This window comes from Ambystoma mexicanum, chromosome 8 (assembly GCF_040938575.1).
Source record: "Ambystoma mexicanum isolate Mex_15411 chromosome 8, UKY_AmexF1_1, whole genome shotgun sequence".
Lineage (NCBI taxonomy): Eukaryota > Metazoa > Chordata > Amphibia > Caudata > Ambystomatidae > Ambystoma > Ambystoma mexicanum.
The window spans coordinates 895,968,597-895,988,409 of NC_090929.1; the positions used below are offsets into that span (position 1 = coordinate 895,968,597).

General features: G+C 43.3%; 1 long non-coding RNA gene across 1 annotated transcript; it reads left to right on the top strand.

Annotated features, from left to right (window-relative positions):
• The first annotated feature begins 8,015 nt into the window (after positions 1–8,015).
• Positions 8,016–16,257, top strand: LOC138472540 (uncharacterized). The gene is made up of 3 exons (XR_011268629.1): positions 8,016–8,153; positions 12,514–12,564; positions 15,967–16,257. It is a non-coding gene; the product is annotated as an uncharacterized lncRNA (long non-coding RNA).
• The last annotated feature ends 3,556 nt before the right edge of the window (positions 16,258–19,813 follow it).

Genomic DNA, 19,813 nt, shown 5'->3' on the forward strand with positions numbered 1-19,813 from the left:
GATGATACTCTGTGTCTGCTTGCCATTATATGAAGGCTCTAATCATTTCAGGGTAATGCAGTTCATTTTAGGACACTAATAGGGGCACCAGCTCATTATAAGCATGTGCTATTCTCCATAGGAAGATACAAGGTGGGTCCAATGTTCGGTTTGGTTTATAGTGTAATAAGGTAATCTACATGATGATGTGTTACACCCTACAGCTTTTAGTATTGATCAATGTTACTGGTCCAATATGCTTTAGAGTGGACCATTTGGCACACGTTTTCTTATCAAACGTCTCAACGAGTGATTTCCAAATGTTATTTTTCTGAAACTAACAACATGTGATCCATGAATGTCAGCCACAGTTTTTGATGACTGGTCAGGATTTTACCCCAGTCTGACCTTGGCAACCCCTGAAAGTGATCCCTATCTTTTGATAGTGATGTCCGCCCTCAGCAAGCCCCTTTTTTAGATAATCTTAACAGGGTATAATCAGAGTTCAAAATGTGATGCCGAAGAACATGGAACCCACCGCACCTTCCCACTTGTGACACTACTTTCTGTCACAAGATGACATCACTCCTTCATTGTTACAAAAATGAGGTTTCCAAACTAGAAACCACTAATAGTCTCACCAGTACATCCCTTGCAGATCTTATCGGTACATGCATGTTCCGGGATAAAGATGGCTCAGCCTTGGCATAAAGGTAGATAGGCTAAAAAATATTATCTTGTCTAGCACTATCCAGGCCTTTGTGCCTAGTTGTATGATTGTAAATTACAATTCGGTGCTGTAGCTATGTATTTTAAGGGTTTTACGACAATCATTTATTTTCGGGTTACCTTCTGGTCCTTGCCTTACTGGTTTCATCCAATGCTACTTACAATATGTCACTGAAGTCAACCAGTAGTAGCTCTGTCTCCACTCATCCTTACATTGTCTTTCACTCCCATGGCAGGATCTCCTGCCTGTAACCATCTCTACCCATGTCCATCCAAGTGTGCTCCTTGCACTCTATGCTTACTGTATCCATATTAATGCATTTCCTTGTGGTACAGTGCTCTTGTGTGAAATAGGTTCATGTTACCCAAAAGCAACACATTAATATATCCATACACATATTTAACACATATTGAAACATCAAAAATATCACTGGAGTTAAATCCCAACCCTGCAGCGTCACATCTACTAATATTTACTCTGAGGAGCAATACACTATGAAACAGCCAACATTGAATACTAAGTTCTACTAAAGGGAAGGATTGGATTCGACAGTCCTCAGAAAACGAGTTCCACAGTTGAAGTGAGCAGTAAAACATCTAATTCATCATTGTGGCTGCCAGACGCCACAGGCTATGACCGCACACATGTTTCGCCTGTCATCTTTCTCAAGTGTATAAAGTGCGAGTGCAACAAATTACAACTTTTTTATAAAAGCTATTAATGAACATGAATGAACATTTCAGTGACATAAACAATTGCTGAACTTATCATATTTATTATAGTTCCACGGTCAGCGCACTAGACCTATTCAATCTCCTTATGTCATGCCAAATGTGACAGCCACATGGGCTCTCCTGAGAACAAGCAAAGACCCCAATATTCTTGTCATGCTTACGTCAGCTGTGAAACTCATTTTCTGAGGATAGCGGCATATCTATTTTTCCAGGTACAATTTGGTGCATTGTAATGTTAGCGGCACAAGTCAAATTATATTGCAGGCCCCAATTCTAGGCTATGTCACGCACTGCCTAAATTTAGAGAATTCACTCGTTTGGTATACAAATTCAAAAACTGAAGTTTAAAATCGACATGTTTAATGAAACCATCTACTTTAAAACAGCTTCGGTATTTTGGCATTTTTGTAAAAAGAAAAATTCACAATAATTAAGAAAAGAGAACACAAGTCGTTTAAGTGATGTAAAATTGGATAATCTCGTAAATAGGACTTAATAGAATTAAATGTTTTAAATATTGTTGTGCATTGTTGGTCCTTTTTTGGGAACAAAGTTGAATATCATGTTAATCATTATTTATTTTGTCACCTATGGTTATCAATTTTTTCAACTTTTCTGTCTTATATGCACAGAAACTCTGGCAGACAATGCTTCAGACATCAGCATAGAGCAGTGGCCTTCAAACCTTTTAGGCCTGAGTCCGCCGCCCCCCGAGCAAAATTTGGGCAGGCCAGGCCACCCCAAAAATGCCAAATGGACAGTTAGTTCAAATGGCTATGAACTATTGTGCAGCGTCACTGCACCCTACTTCCAGTATAATCCCTAGGCTCCCCCACCTGCTCCCATCACAGTTTCTGGCCTCCGTCATCCCACTTCTACACAGTCTCTGTGCTTTATCCACCCCACCAGAAACCTTGGGCTCTCCAAACCCCACTCCCACCACTATCCCATGGCTCCCAGCCATCCTCCTCCCACCACAGTCCCAGGGCCAGTGGTGGCTGATGAATTTTTTAAGTGGGGGGCATAAATATTTCCACCAGATATGCGATAGATGTCCAGTAAAAAAGATACCAACTCTGTCCCCTGAGCCCCAGAGTGCCTAACACAATCAACATGATTATGTGTGTATGCAAGGCGCTGGGGGACCAAGGGGAAAAGCATGGTATTTTTGACTGGACATCTTTGACTGGTATTTTTGACTGAAACACTTGTGTATGGGCACGATATAAATAAAATATCCTATCGTATCATATCATCTATGATAGAGATCCAGTAAACAAAATACCATCTCTGTCCTATGGTCTCCACAACGCCTCAGGAGAGCTGATTTTGGCAGGTGGGTAGGGGGATTGTGCAACAAAGGCATTTTTAAAATGCCTTTGTTGTACAACCCTCCTTCCCAACTGCACCCCCCACTTGTAAAAATGTGCTCAACAGACCTAAACAAACACACACATTCACACAGCAATCACTCTATCATTCACACAAGCACCCATCACTATACACTCACTTAGAACATAAGCATACACTGATCCATACACATATTTAAATAAAAAACAAATGAACACAAATGCACCTTCTGCAGGGTTGTAGGTGCTAAAATGCCCCGCCCCAGGCTGCTCTATCCGTATGTGCAAGGAGGTGCAGGAGCCCCCTCGCACATACAGACATGCAGTGCCCTGCCAGCATGTCCAATGAGCTATGCAAGGCTGGCGAACCAGAACACCGCTAGCCTTGCATGGCTCAGTGAGCATGTGCGGCTGGGGAACTGAACTGTCAAAGGGAAACATTGGGCCTCATTACGACCCAGGCGTTAAGGGTTAAAACCGTCGTTAACCCTTAACGCCTATTCTGATTTTAACGGCTGCTCTTAGCAGCCGTTAAAATCCATGGCGCTAACCTGCCATGATGCTAATTACGCCACCGTAATTTACGGTGGCGTAATTGTGCCTTCCCCACTCCCATTATGCCCTATGGGGCAAAAATGGGAATGGGGAAGGGAAAATGGGAAATGGGGATTTACCACCCCACTCACCTTGGAATGGGGCGGTAAATCCGCCATCCACCATGGTGTAAACGTAGTTTAAACGTAGTTTACACCATGGTGGTAAAGTTGGCGCAATTAGCGCCTGGGTCGTAATGACCCCCATTGTGTCCCTTTGACAGTTCAGCCAGCCCAGGAGCATTCCCTGAACTGGTAAAAAGCTGCTGAGGGAGTGATCAGTGTTTCACTGGGCTAGCTCCTCGGCTCCTCCATAATGGGTGAGGGGGCCACTGGCTGGACGCCCCCTCACCCATTATGAAGGAACTGCCAGGCTCAGACTGGCCTATAGTGCAATAGAGTCAGGTAATTTGCTAGCATTACACTAAATAAACAAAAGCCTCACGATCATGGCAAAAGTGTATTTGTTAAAATCATGATATTATGCAACATTTTCTCTATAAAATATACAATTTTCCAAGGAACACAAATTGCATGTTAGTTTCTTCAGAAACAAGGTCATACTTACAGGAAAGATCAAGATGTTCCTCCCATAAGGAGCAGTCGTTTGCAAGCAGCAATTGGGAGCAATTGTAGACTGGCGAGAGGTTTTCTAGCAGTACCATTTCATATCAAATTAAAATAGGTGTCAGGCAAATGACTAAGAACTCTAAAAGTTGTATAGAGACAGACCAAACTCTTCTTAAGGGCACCATGTACGAAACTAAAATCATCGCTTTGCAGGCCTGCTGGTTTTAATGATTGTTTCAATGATTTTGTAATTGCTGTGGGGTCAGAATAGAACTTTAATAAATCTAACTGTAGCAAATGATCTTTGATATGCTTGAGCCATTTTGATGCATTGTCTTTATCACTCAGCATCACGCCAGCAATGGTCATCGTCAGATCAACAGAAGCCCATGATAATGTTGAGGCTGACACAAGTGCATACATTACTGGGGTTCTGTGGTTTATAAGTAGAGTAGCTCATCAGCCATGCTACATCTCAAGCCACAAGAAGGATTTTGTTTCTTTTTCCCAGTCTAGCAATCAAACCTATTCATATAAATAATTAACCAATTAGGGAGCATGTAGACATCTCTGGATAGTCCATGTGTGATGAAAAAAAGCATCAGTTTGTTCTCCCCTCCTACCATACGGCACATATGACTTTGTTAATGTATAGGGTTGCACAACAATTCTCAGAAATTGCTCATCAACTCCCATGCATAAGAGTACTTCCCAGAGAACCTACCCACTAGGTCGAAAGCCAATGACAAATCCATGGCGTCAAGCTAGATATTTCCTAGCTTGGCCTCATAGAATTTATCAATCAGCAAGGACAGATGTATGTATTGTTCAATGATACCTCGCCCAGAACGAGAGCCTAATGAGTGCCTGACATAACATTTCTGTCATTTTCCAAGTCAAATATTTCCTACGTCGAAATGCTCCAAAGATTTCAGGTGAAATGACACTTTACTTTTATGTAAAGGAACAATAGATGATGAATGCCATATTGACGGTAAATCACTGCTCACAAGAACTGCCTTTAGCCTATAATTCAAGCTTTATATAAATCCTCTAGGACATTATCTAGTCCTGGGGCTATCTGGGCTTTCAGGTAATTTAAATATTTTACGATTTTGTCAACTGAAACAGTTGTCCTCCAACAGTGGATATAAATTTAAATTGTTATAATCGAATACAGCAAGAGTACAAATTGGATGTTCATATAAAATGGTAAAACATGAAAATCAGTAATCTCTTGGGATATTACCCATACTCTCATCTATGGTAGAGGCATTGCTTGAATTGTGGGAACTACAAAATACAAACAATTGTTGATATAACTCATACTCGCATGTTTTTTGTCCCCTCTTGACGTTAAGCCTATTGGTACCTCAAGCTATTTTACATTTATGTACAGACACTATGGAATATTTTAAGGTACTTTTAATTCATGTTGTCCTCGCACTGAAGTTATATCTTTTTGTCTGTTGTTGTACCATTTAAAATAATCTTATTAAGGGTATCACAAGCTTATAAACTAGTACTCTAATTGCAGTTAGAGGACAGACACACATAGGTCCCATTACCTCCTCCTTTCACTATTTTGTCTACTGTTGATCCAGCCTTAGTATCAGACCCTCAAATGCCTATGGTTGCAAGCAGAATACAGCTGTCCAAAATGGATGTTGATATTGGCCTGACTTATATTCTCAATACTGGTTTGCATGCACTGTGGGAAGTGATCACCTTCTGCCCTGATCAGAACAATACATTATCTAATCCTCCACCATGAACTAAAATCCAAGAAAAACATCATCATTAGGAGCAAGGGGAGTGCAAATAAACATACCTTTTGCTGGAGCATCTAAATCCAGGTGACCATTATCTCAACAAAATGTATAATCTACCAGAATTGTCAGCAACCTTTTACTTTTTGAATTTACAAATTCAGATGTAGTTGACATTGTTGGATTACTTCCAGCAATGAGTTGGGTCAGATCAAATTCTGGACTACTTAAATCTGGTCCCAAATCTGCATTTAATTGCCACCTAAAATGGTGACTGACGGGTGAAAATTATAATGCTTGTCTAAAAAGTTGTCCAATTCGTTGTATTTGAATCTCTACCTCCATAATACAAATGTACAATAAACCATCTTCACCTGAGGGAAGACAACACTTTAAAATCGTAATTAAATGAGAGTACAACTGGATCATGTTAAAACTACCCGATAGTTTGTTACATAGTCAGGTCAAAAGCCCTCCTTTAGATCTACCACGTAATAATAGTAAGGTCAGTGTAAAAGCAAAACAAAATCAGATATGTGGACCGGAGACGTTCTCTACATTTCTTGTAGTAAAATGACATCATTTCTAGACAATAATGCAAGCCCTATCCGATCATTACATTTAGAAGAATTACCAGCTACATTTCAGGACACAAGTTGCCAACAGCGAGTATCTAGCACCAAGGGGTTCAGGATATGTTCTTTAAAGTGCCATTATCAACCACCACTGGGTCCATTTTATCAATTATATGCTCAGTTAGGTCTACCATACCCTGGCCGTCATTGCAATCATTCAGTGTACTTCTGAAGGTTTGAAGTACCCCACACTACTGAACATTCTTCATGAGTAAATGATATTTCCTTTGCATTTAGAACAGAGGGAACACAAGGCCTTTAAGTGAACAGAAAATGGACAATGTCACAAATGGGACTTTTTTTTCCATCTGCATTCAAATGTTTTAAATATTGTTGTCCATTGTTGTTTTTTTCAGAAACCGTGATGAACATGGCGAATATAAAGTTCTTTATTAGGTCACAAGTGTGGTAGAGGCCAGGCAGTGCTAATACACCTGCCCACACTACATGTCTGCTCTACTGTGGGGAAAGAGGGAGGTCGCTCAACCATTATGATTATGTGCTGTTGGTTTAGAATCTCCAAAAGGTGTTATCCCTTATCAGGTGCTAGTGATATGGACTTTCCGCAGACTCCAAAACGAGAATAGAGCCCGTACGTAGCACAGGTCATAACGGCCAGTGGCTGCCAACCGACATAACCTGGACTTTAACTGGAAATTCGGAAATAGTAGGTCTTTAAACTCCAGTGCAGATACTGTGTCTTCAAAAAGCTGGTATTTTGAATATGCCACTGTTTTCATTTCACCAGGTGTCTCACTCACAGCATTGGTTGTGCTGTTATTTTTTTTTTTAAGTAAAACTCACTTTACAACATTGGGGCGGACTGCAAATATGAACAGAAAAAAGCAGTCCTGCTTACTTTATGGCAGCTCGTAACTTTTTGGGCAATGACCAACAGTGGTGCACTCGGGGGTTTCAGTTTCAGTCCTAGAATCTGTAAATCACCCACAATGTAAGATGGCGGTCAAAAGAAACTTGGCATTTGGTGCCATAAAACCATACAGCAGCCTGAAAACAAATAAATGAATGATTCACCATTAACATTCTCTCTTGCACCCACTGGTCACATAGGAGGAGAATTGGTTTAGGTGTTACTTCATAATGGGGGAACCCAGATACCACTGAACACAGATCACCTAGTAAACCAAATGTGTGTTTTATGACCTCAGGAGTACCCCTTCATCGCATGTGCCTCATTTCCCATATCCCATCGAAATTGTAAGCATTTAACATTTGGAAACTAATTTGTAATTAACCATACACAAGGTGGACATATATTTTGAATGATTGCTTGAATCCACAAGGGATTTTTTTGGTGATGCTTGATTTGTTCCTGTAAACTGAACACTCATCTCTCTGGAGAAAGGTTGCACCTGACAGGTTACACAGACTATAGCACTGTTGCCCAATGCAGGAAGTGGCTTCTAAGGTAGGAACTGTTGCATCAGATGAGAAACTCAACACCCTGCCTTGGGGGTAGAGGAACACAAACCAATTTATAGCTGAGCTGTTCCTTGAAATATCTTAATGTGTTGGGCTTTTGAAATTCTTGTTGAGATCATACTCAAAGTATGTTGAACAACTTGCTGCGGGGGCGGTGGGTGGTAGTCATCTCATGTATATATGTCTCAGGCTCAGACAAGAAGGCAACGCTCAGAGGAACTCTTCCATTATTTCACTTCTTCATTTTCGGGCAACCGGTGCTAGAGACGACCATGTCAGCTAAGGGAGGATGCAAGGAACCTCAGCAGCCCCAGTGCCAAGAGCCCCAGGTCCAGGGCAAGTGCCAAGAACGTAAGTAGCAATATTATCAATAATGTCGACAGAGTAAAATCGCACTTTGCACTTAAATGATTGCTATTTACAACCCAGCCCATGTGTGCCCACTTTATCGACTTTTCAAGGATGAAGGACTGGGTGGGTGTTGCATGTATTCAAACGTGTGATATACAGGTTGCACACAGCTCTTTGCAGTGAGTGTTCAACCCACTGATGTATCTCACTGATTGTCTTACTTTATCAAAACATTGATCATGTGGTCCGACAATATGAGTTGTTCTGAAGGGTAAACATAGTATATTTCTGCAATGAAAAATAGTCCATGTTCACTTAGATCTTTTTTGCTCATGAACTCTTCACAGTGCTATTCTAATGCACCCCTATCATAGCATTTCACCCAGCTTTAACAGTATCACCATATATAATAAGGTCTAAATCCTGATGACCTATACTTACTTATACAGCATAACACACTATTAGACTTGGCAGATCGGCACAACACCCCAGATGGCTGGAATACATGAAAAACAAAAAAAAACTTTAAGATCTCGGGGGGGGGGGGGGGGGGAGTAAATTACCTCTGTGGTAGTATGGCCCATATACTATAGTCCAAATCAGCACAATTTCATACATGAGAAATACAACACATGGAGACAAATGCCCAGCAGGGGCAACCGACAATTATCTGCGATCAAAAACAACAGTTGCCCCAACTCTTTTGGAAAGTTATGCAATTATTTATTTTTGTTACATTGACACAAACATATCTAAAGCAGCCTTCAATATTTGGTCACAATCATCATGAGCGATAACTTTGCAGCATAGTTGGAGAATTTACAAAGAGTACTCGTGCAAGGACTCAACACAACATTTTGAAGTGCAAACGAACAGGAAAGGGAAGTATGCAAAAATCTATGTCCCAATGACTGTCAACATATATATATCAAACCCAATGTTTGCTTCTTTGGCGCTAGAGCAACGATCTGCAACCTGCAGCTTGCCAGCTTCAGCCCTAGCCAGCTTAGTCAATGGTGAGTGATCGTGGCAGTCATAGTCTAAAACATCTAGGGAGCCACAGGGCGCAGATCGCTGCTCTAGAGACTGCAAAAGGGAAACAAACTTTGGGCATCATTACGAGGAAGGCGACAGGGGGTTAACGGGCCTGTTGAGCTGCCGGCCCCGTTAAACCCCTACCGCTTCATTATGAGGTCCGCTCGTGGGACCCGCTAAGGATGCCTGGTTTTACCAGACGTCCTTAGTGTGTCCCACGAGTGGTCCAGCATGCTAACAACGGGCCCGTCATTAATGGGCCCGTTGTTAGCATGCTCGCCATTCTCATTGAGCCCTACAGGGGCTCAAATGGGAATGGGGATGGACCAGGTCCGGGTTCCTTGAATGGAGAAATACTGGGCCCTCCAAGGTCGGAATGGCCCGGTATTTCCCCATTCAGGAAACCCAGACCCGGTATCCGGAATGGGGGTAGCCATGTCACAAAAAGCGGCATGGCTACCTCCTTCCTCGTAATGAGGCCCTTAGTTTATTGTATTAGAGTGCAAGGACCGGGGTCCCAATAGGGGTGCACAAGGCAGTTAAGGACACTCTCTCAGGTCTTGCAACTTAAGGTCTGGTCGTAGGGGAAAGCGCTGGAAGAAGTGAAAACCATATCCAATGTGCATTGACTTTGTGGGCCTATTAGTGCCAAGCAATATACAGACTCCCAAATGAAGAGCAGATTACTGCTAGTGGATTGGCTGGAGTAAATTGCTTTAGAACAGACAATTTGATGGAGCTCTAGAAATTGGAGGCATCTGTGCAATTAGGTCTGATCTAATCTTTAGAAAAATTCTGTGACAGGCTGGGTTGCCCTCACATCTCTTTGACCAAATTGCAGATTGGTGTACGGTAAAAAAACCTAGAAAATGACTCAACTTTCTGGATAGAGCTCAGGTTGCGCTTCTTGCTACAGTTGGGCTTGGCCAGCTATTGGGAAATATTTGTCAGAAGACAGCAGGTTAAACCTCTCACGAAGTGTGAAACATTGATGTGGCCACTGGTAGCAATTTCAGGATGTAATCATGACGTGCACAGAGATACCCAAGAGTTTCCTCAGGATCTTCAGGCTTTCATTTCCCATGTTTAGAGCGTGAACTGGTAAAGCTGCAAGCTCCAGATATCTTTCTGTAGCTTGGTGTCGACAGTCCTCTCATTTGAAAACCGGATGTGGAGCTTCCGTGACCATTGGAAGTGTCTCTCATAGCGAGGACACCAAGGTCGACCGTTTCGGCTATCAGCAGAAAGCTTTTCAGTAAAAATATCAGCCATATTTGCAGGCAGCCATTACAGAGTTGAGATCCATTACTGACCAGATCTTAAATGTGAGACCCAAGTCCACACATCTACTGTAAAATAGGACCTATGATAAAATATGTCTATTGAGCAGACAGAACTCATAAAGGAACAGGCCTTCTGTGCGCAGAAATGGATCAGGCCACGGCAATGGGTCTTACGATACATTCCAATTTCCTCTTTTGATTCGTTTCTAGCTGCAGAATTCACAGCAGGCATATGTCCTGGTGCATGCAGGTAGGATAGCAATTACCCTGCGAGAAATAGGAAGAAACATGAGGTCCAAGGTCAGAACACCCACTTAGCTGTCCCCTCCCTCCTTCCTCCCGTTCAGGTTGGAGTGTCTTTTGGTATGATCTTTGAAAATGCAATATCAAAAATGTGTCATAACCACTTCTTCTCTGGGAGAGGCAATAGCTTGATATTGAAATCATGGTCATTGTAGAGCCAGAAGAAGCCAAAACTGAAGCTATCAGAAAGGGAAAAGCCTAGATTTCTTCACAGCAAAATTAGAGGCGGCACCAGTGAATATTTTTAGGTAATAATGATTGATGGAAGGCACAGATTATTTTCCTTTCTTAAAAGACATGATCTGCTGCTGTCAAGGCACATCTGCTAGGAGCAACTGATGCCCTGTTTTACCTACCATTCTTCTTTCCACCTTGCCCCGAAATCTCTGTGTCCCCCTTTTGCCCCACAATCCTGCAACTACTGCTTTTGCAGCCCACCCACCACCACATGCGGGCTCAACTTTACCACGCCGCTACCTACACTCTTAGTCTGTCCCATCCCTTCACAGATCTGCACCCTATAAGTGAAAAGGAACTCCTGGTAGTTCCCTTCTCCTCTTTTCCTCGGCAGCCACCTCCTTTTGTAGTTTTTAAAACTTGTTAAACGGCTGTCACAATACGCTGTCTGCTGCTAGCCATAACCCCCTCATTGGGCAGTATTTCATTTTGGTAATGACATGGGCTCGCATTAGGGTACTCACTTTGCTCTATCCTGTTACTTGGTCTCTGGGCCATTACTAAGTGGTAATGCTCCACACATAGGGAGTTATTATTTAAATAATAGTAGTATTGTTTTGTAATATAGCACTACTTGGCAGACCCTTCCAACTTCTACGCTCTGTTAATACAGAGGTGTTATCATTTTTCCATTTTTGAGGTACTTAGTTAATTGATCCTGGTAGAAAGCAAAACTAATGGCCTCATGTCAAGTTTGCCAGTCCGGAAATAAGGGTGCCGGTAAGCTCACATCCACTCTTGTTTCTGCACCGGCAAACTACGGGTTTGCCTGCCGGTGCTGCTGTGCCCAGCAGGTCTGACCCTGCCGGGCTCAGCGGTCAAGGTAAGCAAACCCATCACAGAAGCACCGGTGCCGTTGCTTCCATCTCCCCAATCCCATAGTATGGGAATGGGGATTAACAAAATTAACGGCGCTTGATTTTCCGGCCGCCGGACTTGTAATGAGCCAGTGGTAACGGGAAGTCAGGCGCCAGTAACATTTTACAGGTCCGGCAGCAACCGCCCCTTAGCACCAGCAGGGTTACCGCTGGACCTGTAATGAGGCCCACAGTCTTTGATTTTCGACGTTGTAGAGTGTAAGCTGCTCTCATGTCACAGATCAACATTTTACTCATGAGATGTCCACCCTTAGAATCTAATCTGATCTTCAATCCTGTTGTGGGCTGTGACCACTGCCATGAACATCCAAAAGGATGCCTTCTGTTTGCCCACCTATGAGCCTTGTAGCGGCTACTTCAGAACTCTTCTACTTTCTGGATTCCACAGCTTCATGCACCCTTCCTTCGACCGTGATGCCCTTGCCCTGTGGGTAAAAAGCAGGCTGCCCACCTGCACCAAGAGTAATATTCAGCCACAACTGATGGTCCATCTTGTTTTGTGATTGTCCGCCTATTGCTGTTAAAAATGTCTCCAGTAAATGTGATGTATTAGGAAGACCTTGATTTGCAAGTAGATGCTTTGGTGCAAATTATTTTAACCTTAATATTTTTCTTTTATTTTAGCCTGTAAACCGGTGCAGCAGTGCCAAGACCAGACTCCTCAATGTGTCCCAGGTGAGAGATTAAATCAGCATCACAATCACCTGTTTTCAGCCTCTCTGCCCTGTCGTCACTGATTGCTCTGTGGTGCAGACATTTGGCAGACTCCACACCTGCCATCCCCACCACAATCACAGACCCATCAGCACCCATGGCAACATGAATGAGAGACACTGTGTAAATCATCCTGGTCGGAACTTCAGCAATACAAAATCCCTCCACACTTTACCATAATATTACATCAAGTGAGAACCTACCAAGCTTATGGTAATGACTCAAAGAAATTTGGTGATCAGTCATTATACACTCAGGTTATGTTCCTATACACAGTGAAGTTCACATATGATCATGTTCCACTGGCGGGACTTCGTTGCTGGAGAGTGCAGCATTGCATCTTCCTTTTGGGTCTCTGCTGGTGTTGAGAAGGAAGGATGCTTACAAAAGGTGAAGGCTAAGGAGGTGCCCAGGACCCTAGGCATTTTTCTTTTCATCCCAGGTGGTCTATGCGTTCCACTTACAGGCCTTATCCACCACGTATATTGTTGGTCAATACAGTGAGAGCCGGATGTGGACATTGGCACTGAGTGGCCACACAACATGAAACTAATGAGTGGCCCTATCATCAGCAGGGTTCATTTCCACGAAGGGCCCAGAATGACATAGTCACTCAGACCCTTACTTGGAATATATCCCCATTGTTGATATTTACTCATCTACAATTCTATACATGCTATAAAACGCAACCCCCACCTCTGTGTTATTTTACAATATAGAACGATTAGCAATAATATGACTTCATGCAGCATAATGCATATTCTTTGCATGCATGCTGCTATCAGCTCACATTAGGGGATAACTAACTGAGATCATGTTTGCAAGTATGAATGGAACATGGCTTCCAACTAATGACTGTTACTATGTAAATTACGAAAGAAAATTCAGCCACCTGTAGATAAATATGTATATTGTGTTACTTAACTATGTAATAACGTAATGCTAGGCAGGCATCTCTCAGCTGCCCCAATCTGTCCACCTGTTTCAAAATGTGAGTTGATATCTCTTCTTTTGTAAGATGTGTATATTCATGCATGAGCAGGGATCCGACTAACATCTGCAACACGCTGTGACCTGCAGAAAAAGATACACAAAAACAAAATCATCTGTGACCCAGTGCAAATATAACATTTCATAATCTTATAAAAAAAAGAAATATAGTTGAGAATAGAAACTCTTTATTGTTTGAAAAGGGACTTCTTGATGTTCACGGATCTGCCTGCCACCCACGGGTCTCTTCAGCGGGCATGCACTCACTCAACCAGCAAAAGGCTGAACTTTACATTTAATATCATTTCCTTTCTTTCATTTCACACTAACTAGGCTTGCTCTAAGTAAACCTTTTCATCCCTGGAAGCACCTGGAGATAACATCCCCTGCCAAAGATCAAAAAGGGGGCCGTGTAGTAGGGAAGCCAATGTCTCAATCCCGGAATTTCTCGAAGTAATGTTTTCACAATTACACTATACTGGCCTTCCTCCTGGAAACATACTGCAATGTATGATCAGTGCATTGAGTGCAGGGGCCATCATGTTGCACCGCATGCAAATACCTGCACATCTTTTGAAGAACATTTTTAGAATTGTCTCATTTTACAGGTGAATATAAACATTGCCACATTTTGGAAATTGGAGTTGAACAAGGTTACGAGGCAGTGATAACTAACCAACACCATACAATTAGAACAGCATGGTAAGGGGTTCCACTCTAGTATAGACCTGAAACTCTGGATGTCCAAACGGTGCTTAAAAGACTTAAGGGAATTGTCGGCTCTAGCAGACAATTACCCTAAAAAGGGCATTTTTTGTGTTCACAGCATCGAGAAAAAAGGCTCAACTTCTGGCACCTAGATTACGGAATTCATGACCTTTTGATGTGCAGTTTCTTCTACTCTATTTATTTAAAACACGTCCAAAACAGTATTTGTCTCTCTGACTCACGAATGCTCTGCTGGATTTACTCTTTTTCAAGCTTATCTGTACTTATTGGTGTTAGCTTCAATTTCTCTTCCATTTTTATTATACCGTTGTTCATGTGTGAAAAATGCTTTGGATAATGGTGTGCTATAAGTACTATAAATAAATAAATACATACATAAATACAAATGAAGTTAAAGGTTTAAGGCGCTAAACCTCTTATTAGAACAGATGCAAAGAGGTGAAAGCCATAGAAATATGTCTTTGAAGTAACTGGTCTGTAGAACCTTTCAATATCTACTTTAAATTGTGAAAAGATACAACCTTTCCTCACGTATACAACTGTAATCTGAAAATGTAATTTTCTACTGAAAACACCATTTCCATACATGTATCCATTTGCTACAACACAGTCAACCATTCCGAGAGTGTGGCAATGGACTGAAGGAGTGTGTGGGCTTTTGGCAACAGCGAGCTGCGTGTCCACATAACTAGCAAGACAGTGCAGTGTACTGCCCAATTTTGAAAGCAAAAACCTTCATGGTCTCACATTCTCCAGAAAGGGATCAAATAATTGATGAACCTTCTGTGTGCCCACCCAAACTACTGACATGTATTTTGTGCATTGAACTATTTTGAATTCCACAGAAATGTGTGTTCTATTGTAATCTGTGCACGGAAATGTTATTTGATATTTATACTGCGCTCATCACCACCCTAGTGATCTTACAGCATCTGACCTTGTTCTAGAGGAGGTGTATTGTGACCCTGCCAACTTGTTACCAGACCATGGTCCTTCAATATGAAATGAGGAGGGTTGAGGGGAAGGGAAGCTGATAGGACATGGGGATTAGCCAGTAGGCAAATGATTCACAGGATGAGGAGGAGAGATCATGTTTGTGGCCAGGGGTGTTGCTAGGTCTGAAGAAGATCAGGGGCTATCCTAATGTCAGGGCTGTTGGGACCCGGGGTTAGCTAGCCTTTTGGTTGTAGCCCCTTAGCTTCTATCGGGGCTACAACCAAAAGCCCCAGGGCTATAGCCCCTACCCTAAACTCCCCTCCCACTAGCAACGCCTCTGTTTATGGCAGCTGGGATACATGTTTCTGAACTGTGATTAGTTATTGGTAAGCTTGAGAGAAAATGCCAGGAAAATGCAGCTCGCTTTAATAACAAGGCTTAACTGTGATGGCAGTATCTAGACCAGACAGCTCTTGGCACGAGATATGATTGGTTTGTGATTGAGTGATGGACTGAGATGTGCTCAAGCAGAAAGCAAAATCAGATTAAGTAAAATGAATCAGTGATGTGAATTAACATTGAAGTGGATCTGGATCAAGAAACAGCATGTATAATTAATTACCTTAAGACCATCATTGTGCATCCTCTATATCTCTCAGCTGCCACCAATTATTTTCTAACACCATTCTTCTCATTCTTGCCACACAGAGCCATGCCCACCTCCATGTCAAGACCAGCAGTCAGTAAAAGGAGTTAAGAAGTGTTAATTACACTTGGGAGGGACCAGTTCTCTTGCATTCTGCCTCAGGAAGAAGAATCCCCAATTCTACAAGTTGTCATGAAAACCAGAAAAGTTCTTCATTATTAAATATTGCACTTCTTATTTCAGAAGAGATAAAACCTGATGACTGGGGTCACTCCTGTAATACAGGGGCACTGCTGCATTAGATATGAACCTGTTGTCTTACCTATAATAAATGCACCCTGAAATCTAAAGAACCTGGTGTCTGTCCCTCTGCTTCATTCCTAGCAATAGCTGCAAAACTGAGGAAATGATTGGAAAAGACTCAGTGGGGCCTGTGAGGCCCCCCCTTATCTCTATAGATAAGCAAGATGTGGTAAAAGACTATCATCAAAAATATCCTGAAATATGTCTACAAATAAAACACTCCCCCCCCCGCAGCGAGAGTACTGTAGCAAGGATGCAAATGCCAAGTGTAGAACACACAACCTGAGATGTGTAATAATTATAATATTTAATAATAGGACCAATTTTAATGATGGTAATTATTCTATTAACATCAGTATTAATGATGAATATGATACGGTTTATCAGTATTAATACCATTATTCCTATTGCAAAGATATATGGTGGATTGTTTACAAAGTTATTGGGTTTTGACAAAAACACATACATAAGCAAATATATATATATATATATATTACATGGCAACGGTAGTGGCCATGTAGTTATGGTTAAGTAGCTGTTTCCATAGGAAGAGCACTTTTTTGTGCAGCTTATAACTCCACTCCCCCTGGACGAATCCTCACCAAACTTTGCAGAAAAAGTATATTGGCCACTCTGAATTCTTTTTTAAAGTTTGGTGAGAAATCGTCCAGGGGGAGCGAAGTTATAGGGGGGTCCCAAAACGTCATTTTTTCCCATAGACTGAATGGGAGAAAAACTTTGCGCATGGCTACAGGTGAAACCGCTGGACCGATTTTGACGAAATCTGCGGCAGGTACAGGGGCTTGGTCCAGAAAGCGTGCTTTTGTAAATTTTGTCACCATACATGCAGTACGTTTATTTACAATTATGAAAAAGTAGATCTGAAATAATTAGTGATATCTATGTTCGCTCCGCGGTCACACTTCCCTGTTCGGTCGACGAACAAGAAACCGATTGGCTAAGGGGCTGCCGTCATGACCGCGTATGATATGATATGATATGGCATTTGTAACGCGCCTATACACAAGTGTTTCAGGGCGCGACGAGGCAGGGAGGGGGGAACAAGGGAAGACAGACAACGATCCTACTAGGCCAGGTGCCATTCAGACCGCGCAAGTGCAGGGGTAGGGAGAAGGGAAAAAGTGCAAGGGGAAGGGGAGGGGGGAAGGGCAGTACAAAGTAAGTAGAATAGAAAAAAATAAATAGGGCCAGATGGTGGCAAGTGCAAGGTAAGTGCAGACAAGTGCTGGGAGGGGGGGCTGTAGGGATACAGAGACAGTCCCGCAGTGCAGGGGTTGCCAGGGACGCAGTGCAAGTGGAGAGTGGCTGGGCCCAGGAACGAGGTCAGTGAGAGTGGCCCAGTTGCAGATTCAGTGCAGTTTCAGTGAAGAATTTAGCAGGGGAGAGGGAGAGAGAAAGCAGAAGCAAAGAGGAAGGTTTTGAGGTGCTTCCGGAACCGGAGATGGTTCTCCTCAAGTTTCAGGGAGGCAGGAAGGCTGTTCCAGAGGGAGGCCCCTGCCGCGGAGAGAGATCTACCCCCAGCTCGTTGCTTCGAGAAGCGGCTGACCCTGAGGGAGTTGGAGACGGATGAGCGAAGGGCTCGGGAAGGAAGATATTTAGGAAGAGAGAGTTGGAGGTAGTTAGGCCCCAGGCCCCAGAAGGCCTTGTGGACAAATCAGAGGGTTCTGAACTTAATCCTTGCAGTCACTGGGAGCCAGTGTAGAGATTTCAGTCCTGGAGAGATACGGTCCCTGGGCTTGAGGCCAAGGACAAGTCTCGCAGTTCTGTTCTGGATGAGTTGCCGAGGGCGGAGAGTGGAGGCAGGCAGATTAAGATAGAGGCTGTTACAGTAGTCCAGCTTCGAGAGAACCAGGGCTCGGGAGACAGTGAGCTTCTGGGGGAAGGAGAGGAAGGGAAGAATACCTCTGAGGAAGTGCAGCTGGTAGTGTGACTTCTTAGAGACGTCAGATATATGAGGAGAGAAGGAGAGTGTGGAGTCGAAGATGACCCCGAGGTTTTTTGCCTTACAGGTAGGAGCAGGAATAGGGCCAAGAGAGGCTGGCCAGAGAGCTGCAGGGAAGGAGGGAGTGGGTGTGCCGATGAGTAGAATCTCAGTCTTACTGGCATTAAGGCAGAGGTCATTGGCGGCACACCATTCCTGGATAGCAGATAGACAGTCACAGATGAGGGAAGGAGAGGAGGAGGCCGAGGGTAGCCTGAACATGAGCTGGGTATCGTCCGCATAGCACTGAAAGTTGGGGCAGAGAGCGGCGATGCGGTGGGCAAGGAGTGCCAGATACTGGTTGAACAGCCAGGGAGAGAGATTAGATCCCTGGGGAACATCACAGGTGGAGAAAAAGATGTCAGAGAGGAAGGACCCAAGTTGGACCTGGGAGGGTCGATTGGAAAGGAAAGAGGTCAGCCACGCCAGAGCCTGACCAGTGATACCCAGGTTATCACGAAGACGGTTGAGCAGGATGGCATGGTTGACAGTGTCAAAGGCAGAAGAGAGATCGAGCAGAATGAGAACACACGGAGTGTTGGAGTCGAGGTTCAAGAGCAGGTCCTCACGGATGTTCAGGAGAGCAGTTTCCGTGCTTCTGGCAGCTCTGAAGCCAGATTGATGGTCATGAAGACTACCAACAGATTCAGCATGGAGGTTAAGCTGGGAGATGGCCAGTTTCTCCAGGAGCTTGCCAAGGAAGGGAGTGATGGAGATTGGGCGATAGTTAGCTGGGCAGGAAGGGTCGGAAGAGGGTTTCTTAAGAAGAGGGTGCACAAGGGAGTGCTTAAGGGGGGATGGGAAGACTCCAGAGGCGAAGGAGTGGTTGCAAAAGTCAGCCTGGGCAGGAGCCAGGGGTGCAACGTCTCTGCCCATTGGCTGCTGCGAGCCGTGTTCTGCATCAGATGGTTTGGGTGCGCCTGACATCTTGGATCCACGGAAAGCGGAGCAACAACCAGCGTACACATGTTTTTTTCATTACCCTATTTTGCTGTGTCACAGAGCATTGGGAAAGGTTGGGTGATCTTTGCATTTGTTCTTTGGCCGTCATGATGTAATTTCTATGGACACCTTGTGCGTACAGTAAATGTTGGGGGTAATAATGATAGCACGTCAGTCCATATAGTGGGCAGGAAATTTGTAACACTTCAGTCCATGTAGTGGACAGGAAATTTGTAACTCTTGAAAGCACACGAGTATAGGTAGGCAACATTGAAATTGACAACATGCCGTGAACGCATTATTTTTCCCAATGGCTATTATTATATTTATTAGTACGCCGCCATGGGTGGCACATGCTACGTTGGCAGGGGCTACAGTCTTAACATATGGGTGATTATTGCACTTGTTCTGGGGGTAGGTCGTTCTGATGTAATGTGCATGGACATCTTGTACGCACAGTACACTTATACCTACTTAATGGCGTATGTTCTATGGCCTCCTTGAACGCACAGAAAAGGAGGGGTCCAATAAGGCCAGTATTTGAGGCCGTGCACTGCATGGGGGAGTTGTTACATTTGTAAGGATACATGTGGTGTTAGGGAACATTGAAATTGCCTACATGCTGTGAATACATTACTGTTTCCAATGCCTATTATTATATT